The sequence below is a fragment of the Arachis hypogaea genome, chromosome 12, assembly GCF_003086295.3.
Source record: "Arachis hypogaea cultivar Tifrunner chromosome 12, arahy.Tifrunner.gnm2.J5K5, whole genome shotgun sequence".
Lineage (NCBI taxonomy): Eukaryota > Viridiplantae > Streptophyta > Magnoliopsida > Fabales > Fabaceae > Arachis > Arachis hypogaea.
In genome coordinates, this window is record NC_092047.1 from 68,674,906 (window position 1) to 68,684,205 (window position 9,300).

Consider the following 9,300-nt stretch of genomic DNA (forward strand, 5'->3'; position numbering starts at 1 on the left):
CCTTGCCAAAAGTTTATTTTATTATTATTATTTTATTTTTCTTATCATTCAACATACTGCTTCCTTACTTTCTAAAACCCTTAATTTACAAGACTCATAATTAATAATAAGAACATACCTCCCTGCAATTTCTTGAGAAGACGACCCGAGGTTTAAATACTCGGTTATCAATTTTAAAAGGGGTTTGTTACTTGTGACAACCAAAATATTTATATGAAAGGACTTTCGAAGGTTTAGAAACTATACTTGCAACGAGGATTTATCCGCAAATTTTTAGACCACGCAAAGGTTCCTCTCACCACTCACACAAAGAGGAATTGAGGTAAATCCGGATAAATGCCAGGCCATACTCAACATGAAGAGCCCAACTTGTGTCAAAGAAGTACAACAACTCAACGGGAGGTTGGCAGCCTTGTCCAGGTTCCTAGCGGGATCAGCGATAAGATCCCTTCCTTTCTATGCCACTCTAAGGAAAGGAAAGAACTTCGAATGGACAATGGAATGCGAGCAAGCCTTCCAGGATTTCAAAAGTTTCCTGGGACGACCACGTATCCTAACTCGACCACGAAAGGAAGAACCACTCGTATTGTACCTTGCGGAAGGAAGTCGGGCAGTAGCCTCAGCACTAGTTCGAGAGGACGACAAAGGGCAACAACCTGTATACTTCATTAGTAAAGCGCTGCAAGGATCCGAGCTGAACTACCAAAAAATAGAAAAGTTTGCCTATGCTCTCATACTGATATCTCGACAACTACGTCCGTACTTCCAGGCTCACACCATTAAGGTCCGGACCGACCAGCTCATAAAAGGGATACTGCAGAAAACAAATCTAGCAGGCAGAATTTTACAATGGGCAGTCGAGTTATCCGAGTTTGACCTCCAATATGAAGCTCGGACAGCCATCAAATCACAATACTTGGCCAACTTTATTGCAGAATTCACAGATACCCTGGAAACCCCAACATAATGGAATCTCTACGTGGACGGGTCTTCAAATAAGACTGGAAGCAGCGTAGGTGTGATAATAGAAAGCAACCAAGGAACCCAAGTTGAGCTTTCCCTCAAATTTGGGTTCCCGGCCTCAAACAACCAGGTAGAATATGAAGTGTTACTAGCTGGTTTGAAGCTGGCTAAGGAGGTTGGAGCTCAAAAACTCAACATCTTCAGCGACTCACAAGTAGTCACCTCACAGATAACAGGGAGCTACCAAGCCAAAGATCCCACCATGAAAAAGTATTTGGATAAAACCAAGGAACATCTCGGACAACTCGGGGAATATAAGATCTGCCACATACCCCGCGAACAAAATGCCCGAGCTGATACACTCTCAAAGCTAGCCAGTACCAAACCAGGGGGCAACAATAGAAGCCTCATCCAAGAAATGCTACAGAACCCATCAATCTCGGAAGCGGAAAAAGTCCTAGCTATAACAAGTCAGGATCAAGGATGGATGACCCCCATAATTAATTACCTCAAAAAAGAAACACTCCCCACAAATAAGAAGGAAGCAAAGAGGTTAAAATGGGAGGCTCAGTACTACACTATCATAAACAACACTCTATACAAAAGAGGGATTTCAATACCATTGTTAAAATGTGTGCCGACCTCTAACACAAGGGAAGTTTTAGAGGAAGTATACAGCGGCATTTGTGGCAATCATCTCGGGGCACAAGCTCTCACCAAAAAGGTACTTCGGGTGGGATTTTACTGGCCAACTCTACAAAAAGAAGCTACAGAATTTGTAAAGACATGTCCCCCTATGCCAGAATCATGCCAACTTTCACATCGCCCCGCCAGAAGAGCTCATCAGCGTAACTTCGCCTTGGCCATTTGCAAAATGGGGACTCGATCTTCTCGGACCCTTTCCCCAGGGATCAGGACAAGTCAACTTCCTCATAGTCGGAGTAGACTATTTCACAAAGTGGATTGAGGCAGAGCCCCTAGCCAATGCCACTGCTCAAAGAAGCCGGAAATTCCTATATAGGAACATTGTCACGAGGTTCGGGGTTCCATACTCCATCACCACAGACAATGGCACTCAATTCACAAATGCAGGCTTCAGGAAATTAGTAGCCGACTTGAACATAAAGCACCAATTCACCTCCGTCGAACATCCTCAAGCCAATGGGCAAGCCGAAGCTGCCAACAAATTCATATTGGCTGGGTTGAAATGGAGACTGCAAGATGCAAAGGAGCTTGGGCTGAAGAACTTTCACAGGTCCTATGGGCATATCGAACTATGCCACATTCCACCACAAACAAATCACCATTTTGATTAGCGTACGGAGTGGAGGCAATAATCCCAGTAGAGGTCGAGGAAGGCTCGCCTAGAGTAGTCCACTACAATGAAGAAGCTAACTCTCAACTTCAAAGAGAAGAACTCGACCTACTTTCGGAAATCCAAGAAAGAGCTCGGATCAGGGAAGAAGCGCTAAAGTGCTGAATGGCTTCAAGATATAATCAAAAGGTAGTGCTAAGAGGTTTCATGGAGAATGATCTCATCCTAATCCGAAATGATATTGGAACAACTCGACCCGGAGAAGGAAAGTTGGCAGCAAACTGGAAAGGACCCTACTGAGTCATAGAAGTACTTGGGAAGGGCTACTACAGACTGTACAAACTCGATGGACGAGAGCTTCCCAGATCGTGGCATGCCTGCAACCTAAGAAGGTACTATAGTTAGAGAAGGTAAAAGATCTCATCATATGATGCACTCTTTTTCCTGAAAAAGGTTTTTTAATGAGGCACCAAGTTGAGATCCAGATATTATCCGACTTAAAAGGATGAAAAAATCCAACATGTATATATTTGCACTTTCTTTTGAATAAAATATATTTTAGATATTCTACAAATTCTCAAGACACATTAATCTGAAGCATTCATCGTCCGATTATAAAGCAACAGATCGGCAGAAAGTGAAAAACAGATTCACTGCACGATCACGATAAAAGACCAATAAAGATAAAAACGCGATTCATCTAAAGGTCGACCAAAGAAAGATAGAAACCACCTTCTACAAATCGGCAAAGATGAACACAGAATAATGCAAGAAGTTATCAAAAGTGATCTGAAAAAAGAACCTGACGAGGTCTTATGGATTGCTAATAATAACTTAAAGACTGGCCGACGTTGAGAAGTTGGACCAAGTCAACCCAAGTTATCAGCAAATCCCTGGAAAGAGGTCTGGCCAACCCTATAAAAGAAGAATTGCTATAAGTTAGAAAAGATCGACGTGACGAAGTCGGTCTCCTACAAAAAATAAGTTATAAAAGTAATCCCTGAAAGAGACCTGACAAAGGTCCAAGAAAGAGGATTACAAAAAATAACTTAGAAGAGGACGACGTAAAGAAGTTGACCTCCTACAAACAACAAGTTATAAAAGTAATCCCTGAAAGAGACCTGACAAATGTCCAAGAAAGAGGATTACAAAAAATAACTTAGAAGAGGACGAGGTAAAGAAGTCGACCTCCTACAAACAACAAGTTATAAAAGTAATCCCTGAAAGAGACCTGACAAAGGTCCAAGAAAGAGGATTACAAAAAATAACTTAGAAGAAGACGACGTAAAGAAGTCGACCTCCTACAAATAACAAGTTATAAAAGTAATCCCTGAAAGAGACCTGACAAGCTCCTCAAGCTCAAGCTCCTCCTTCAAGCCCTTCATCCGATCAAACTCTTGTTTGGCATCCTCCATGAAGGCCATCTTGATGCTACTCCGAGTTATGAAGTCCAATAGCGAAGGAGAGAGGCGTCGTCAGTAGGGACGACACCATAAGGACCGATCTGCTGGTCAACAAACTCCACCGCATCAAAGTCAGGAGCGTCAAGGTTAAAAGGCTCAATTGTTTTTTGTTTTTTGTTGGGAGGAGCACCAGAAGTAGCGACAGAAGCCTGTGGAGGGTCAGCCAGATGAACTCGAGGAGTGGGGATCACCTTCTTCGGCACGGGCGGCTTCATTGGAACTTGAGAAGATCCCTCTCCCGCCACCTTGGCCGAGATATTTTGAGCAGTAGCAGCCTTCTTTGCCTTTTTGTAGGCCTTCATGGAATCATTGTTTTTTGACATCTTTGAAAATACAGAATCAACCATAGTGATGAGTTACAATCCAGAAGAAGCAAAACTAAGAAACAAGTATCGAAACAAGTCAGATAGTACCCAAAGCAGTTTGAACCAAAGACGAGTCACTCAAAAACTTTTTTGTATCAAGATGGGGTGGTTTTCCCCATAAATCTTCAAGAACAACTACAAAAGCTCGTTCAACCTCATCAAGCATCTCCCATGTATAGCGAGACACCTCACATTCTTTTTCCATTCTAAAGGAAAGGCATGCTCATCATTTTCATCAAGAAAAAAGGGGCGGGCACCCTCAATAGCACGGACTCGGAAGAAATAATTCTTAAAATCTTTAAAAGACTCATCATACATGGTAAAAATTTTATGCCACTGGGTCGACCTGAAAGAAACCCAGGAAGCTTTCTTTTTGGAAGACCCTCCGGGCTTGGCAGAAACAAAAAGATAGAGAAAAAGAGTCTGAGAAGGTGTTATGCCTAACTCTTGGCAAAGCAGCTGAAAAATCTTGATAAAACCCCAGGAATTCGGATGAAGCTGGGATGGGGCAATATTACAAGACCACAACAAATCGGTCTCGAAAGCAGTAAAAAGAAAGGTAATGTCCAACTGGCTGAAGAAATATTCATAGGCGTAGAAAAAGGGACGCTCCCCCTTGACCGAAGTAGAAAAACAAACCCTCTCATCAGAGTCGGGCGCTACAAGCTCATAATCCCTCTCCCGGGCACTGCTACCATAAATCCTACGACGTTTCCTCAGCTCTACACAAAAATCAGCGTCCACCACAGAGACACACATCAAGACAAGGGAGTCCATCCAATCAGATATCCCCTCGGGAACTTTAGAAGACATCTCTACAATGTTATTGCGAGAAGACATGAGGCCAACTAATCCTACAATAAGAAAAGAAGATGGGATTACTAAAAAACATCTCGGACGAGGGGTAAAATAACTCGACTAATATACAGAAGAACAAACAGAAAAGGAAAACCCCAAGACTCAAACCAAAGTCCTGGGGCATCCTTTGGAGGCAGTAACAAAGCAAGGTTTCGGGAAAAATCCACAGCTTACGTCCCGGCATCTCTCAAACAAGAAAAGATTTCAAATAACGGACATTTTGGAAAAGAAAGTCAGAACACAAAAAGTCACTATCTTTTTACAGTCTATCAGCAAAAAGCATCGCCAAACATCAAACATGCCAAGCGGAAATCGTCAAAGGTGCAACCTTTTCTCAAAATCAAACAAAAACCAAAACAAATATCGCAGCAAACAGGGAAAGCTATCAACAGGGCAAAAAATCAAGGGGCAATCTTCGATTAAGTGAGTAAAGATGCAGTTTTTCTGGGTATCGGACAGAAGCGACAGTAGAACATGCAAAGCCCTAGAAGCATCAAACAACAGGAAAGGCGAAAAGGTTCATGCAAAGGACGAAGAAACTCTCAGAACACACATTACAACAGCAAGCAGGCGTGACAAAAAAAGAAAGATCCAAACTTTCTCTAAGCAAAATCAAAACTTCACCACAAAACTAAAGACAAAGCAACAAAGACGAGAAGAAATTACAAATGGAACCAACCTGGAAAAAAGCAGAGCCTCAGAAGGGTTGAAGATGGAAAGACGGAATCGCCGGATTGCTGAATGACGCCGCAAAGGCAAAATGTAGGCGAAAAGCAGAAGGTGAGAGAACGAAGGGAGAAGTTACAAAGAAAGATGAAGGAGAGAAACCATTTTCTGAGTGCAGAAATTCAAAATAAAGCCAAAGGAAACGGGGCAATTAATACCAATTAATGAAGGTATTAAACCCTCGCACGTTCCCAAGAACAAAGCGCTGATATAAAAGCGCGCGCTTTTAGAAGAAAAACGTTCCACATTCAAAAAGGTTCTACAAAGGAAGGAATCGACTAAATGCTTGAGTTCGGCTTCACTAGAGAAGGACCGAAGTCAAGGACTCGACCTTAAAAAAGAAGACCGAGCTCAAGCAGGGGCACTGTTCATACCCTGGGTCGAGCTATCCGACCTGGGATGATGGGCGACAAAACGACCGACCTCTTCAGGTCAGACTATCCGACCTCTTCCTAAAAGAGCTCGGCCAAATCGACGGGAAAGCCCAAGAAAGGGCCCAACCCAAGGAATACAACCCAAATCCACAGGCCGTCCAAGCCTATAGAGATAAGGGCGGTTTCCTTGAAGATAAGCTGACCTCAACTCAAAGATAAAGATAAGATAAGATAACTAAATTATCTTATCTAGAAAGGTCACTCTACAACCACTATAAATACACTGGAGCACCCAGGTATAACTCATACTCTGATTCTACAATAAACCTGCTTAATACCCGTGCTAACTTAAGCATCGGAGTCTCTTGCAGGTACCCCCACCCTCCGGTGACCAAGGATCAGAAGTGAAGCCAGTCCAACAAGTTGGACACAATAGCTCCGGCTGCCACCAGCCAGCCGGACACGTCATCTCTGACCAGTACAAGAAGATCTAATCCGAGATTGGCGTACAGTTTCAGGTAACCCTCGGAACAGATAGCATTCTGGGCGTTTAACGCCAGGATGGTACAAGAGATAAGATTTTGTTTTTAATTCAAATCTCTTTCAAATTTTAATAATTTTTAAAAATCAAATCTTTTTCGAATCGTATCTTTTCAATCATATCTTTTCAAAATCAATTTCTTTCCATTTTCTATTTTTTTTACTATTTTCGAAAATCCTTGCTACAATTAATGATTTAATTCAAAATTTTCAAGTTGTTACTTGCCTATTAAGAAAGGATCAAATTTTAAATTCTAGAATCATATCTTTTAATTTATTGTTAGTCAAGTAATCAACTTTAATTTTAAAACTTTCTTTTTTTAATTTGATTCTCAATCATATCTTCTCAATCATATCTTCTCAATCACATCTTTTTCAAAATAATTTTCAATCATATCTTTTTGATTTCTAATTTTAAAATCTTTTTCAAAAATCACTTAACTACTTTCTCAATTCTAATTTTCGAAAATCATCAATCAATTTTTCAAAATTTCTTTTAATTATTTCAAAATCTTTTTAATTTGTTTTCGAAAATTCTTCCCCTCATCTTACATCCTTCTATTTAAGGACTAACACTCCTCCATTATCAGCAATTCAGACTCTCTCTTGATAAGTTCGAATTCTCTCCTCTCTACCTCCTTCTTCCATTCATCTTTTCCTCTGACACCTCAAGGAATCTCTATACTGTGACATAGAGGATTCCATACTTTCTTGTTCTCTTCTCTTTCATATGAGCAGGAGCAAGGACAAAGACATTCTTGCTGAAGCTGATCCTGAACCTGAAAGGACCTTGAAGAGAAAGCTAAGAGAAGCTAAAGCACAACTCTATGTAGAGGACCTAACAGAAATTTTCAAACAAGAAGAAGCCATGGCAGCCGAAAATAACAATAATGCCAACAATGCAAGGAAGGTGCTTGGTGACTTTACTGCACCTACTCCCGACTTCTATGGGAGAAGCATCTCAATCCCTGCCATTGGAGCAAACAACTTTGAGCTTAAGCCTCAATTAGTTTCTCTAATGCAACAGAATTGCAAGTTTCGTGGACTTTCATTGGAAGATCCTCATCAGTTCTTGGATGAATTCTTGCAAATCTGTGACACTGTCAAGACCAATGAGGTTGATCCCGAGGTCTACAGGCTTATGCTTTTTCCCTTTGCTGTAAGAGACAGAGCTAGAATATGGTTGGATTCACAACCTAAGGAAAAGCCTGAACTCTTGGGAAAAGCTGGTCAATGCTTTTCTGGCCAAATTCCTTCCACCTCAAATATTGAGTAAGCTAAGAGTGGAGGTCCAGGCCTTCAGACAGAAGGAAGGTGAATCCCTCTATGAAGCTTGGGAATGATACAAGCAATTGATCAAAAGGTGTCCTTCTGACATGCTTTCTGAATGGAGCATCATAGGTATCTTTTATGATGGTCTGTCTGAACTGTCCAAGATGTCATTGGACAGCTCTGCTAGAGGATCTCTTCATCTGAAGAAGACGCCTGAAGAAGCTCAAGAACTCATTGAGATGGTTGCAAATAACCAATACATGTACACTTCTGAAAGGAACCCTGTGAATAATGGGACAAATCAGAAGAAAGGAGTTCTTGAGATTAATACTCTGAATGCCATATTGGCTTAGAACAAAATATTGACTCAGCAAGTCAATATGATTTCTCAGAGTCTGTCTGGAATGCAAGCAGCAACAGGCAGTACCAAAGAAGCTTCATCTGAAGAAGAAACTTACGACCCTGAGAATCCAGCAATGGAAGAGGTGAATTACATGGGAGAACCCTATGGAAACACCTATAATCCTTCATGGAGAAATCATCCAAATCTCTCATGGAAGGATCAACAGAGGCCTCAACAAGGCTTCAACAACAGTAATGGTGGAAGAAATAGGTTTAGCAATAGCAAACCTTTTCCATCATCTTCTCAGCAACAGACAGAGAATTCTAAGTAGAGCCACTCTGACTTAGCAACCATAGTCTCTGATCTAATTAAAACCACTCAAAGTTTCATGACTGAAACAAGGTCCTCCATTAGAAATTTGGAGGCACAAGTGGGTCAGGTGAGTAAGAAAGTTACTGAACTCCCTCCTAATACTCTCCCAAGCAATACAGAAGAAAACCCAAAGAGAGAATGCAAGGCTATGAACACGTCCCACATGGCTGAATGCATAGAAGAGGGAAAGGCAGTGATTTCCACTGAGATAGACCTCAATAGATGTTCACTGGCCTCCAAGGAGTTCCCTAATAAGGAACCATGGGAATCTGAGACTCACATTGAGACCATAGAGATTCCATTGAATTTACTTCTGCCATTCATGAGCTCTGATGAGTATTCTTCCTCTGAAGAAGATGAAGATGTTACTGAAGAGCAAGTTGCTAAGTACCTTGGAGCAAGCATGAAGCTGAATGCCAAGTTATTTGGTAATGAGACTTGGGAGGATGAACCCCCCTTACTCACCAAAGAACTGGATGACTTGACTAGACAGAGATTACCTCAAAAGAGACAGGATCCTGGAAAGTTCTCAATACCTTGTACCATAAGCACCATGACCTTTGAGAAGGCTCTGTGTGACCTAGGGTCAAGCATAAATCTCATGCCTCTTTCTGTAATGGAGAAGCTAGGGATCCTTGAGGTGCAAGCTGCAAGAATCTCACTGGAGATGGCAGACAATTCAAAGAAACAGGCTTATGGACTTGTAGAG

The 9,300-nt window shown here is 41.5% G+C and overlaps 1 non-coding gene across 1 annotated transcript; it reads right to left on the bottom strand.

The window, feature by feature from the left end:
- Nucleotides 1-7,878: 7,878 nt before the first annotated feature.
- LOC112731092 (small nucleolar RNA R71) lies at nt 7,879-7,986 on the bottom strand. Its single transcript, XR_003166884.1, has one exon. It is a non-coding gene; the product is annotated as a small nucleolar RNA R71 (small nucleolar RNA).
- Between the last annotated feature and the right edge of the window lie 1,314 nt (nt 7,987-9,300).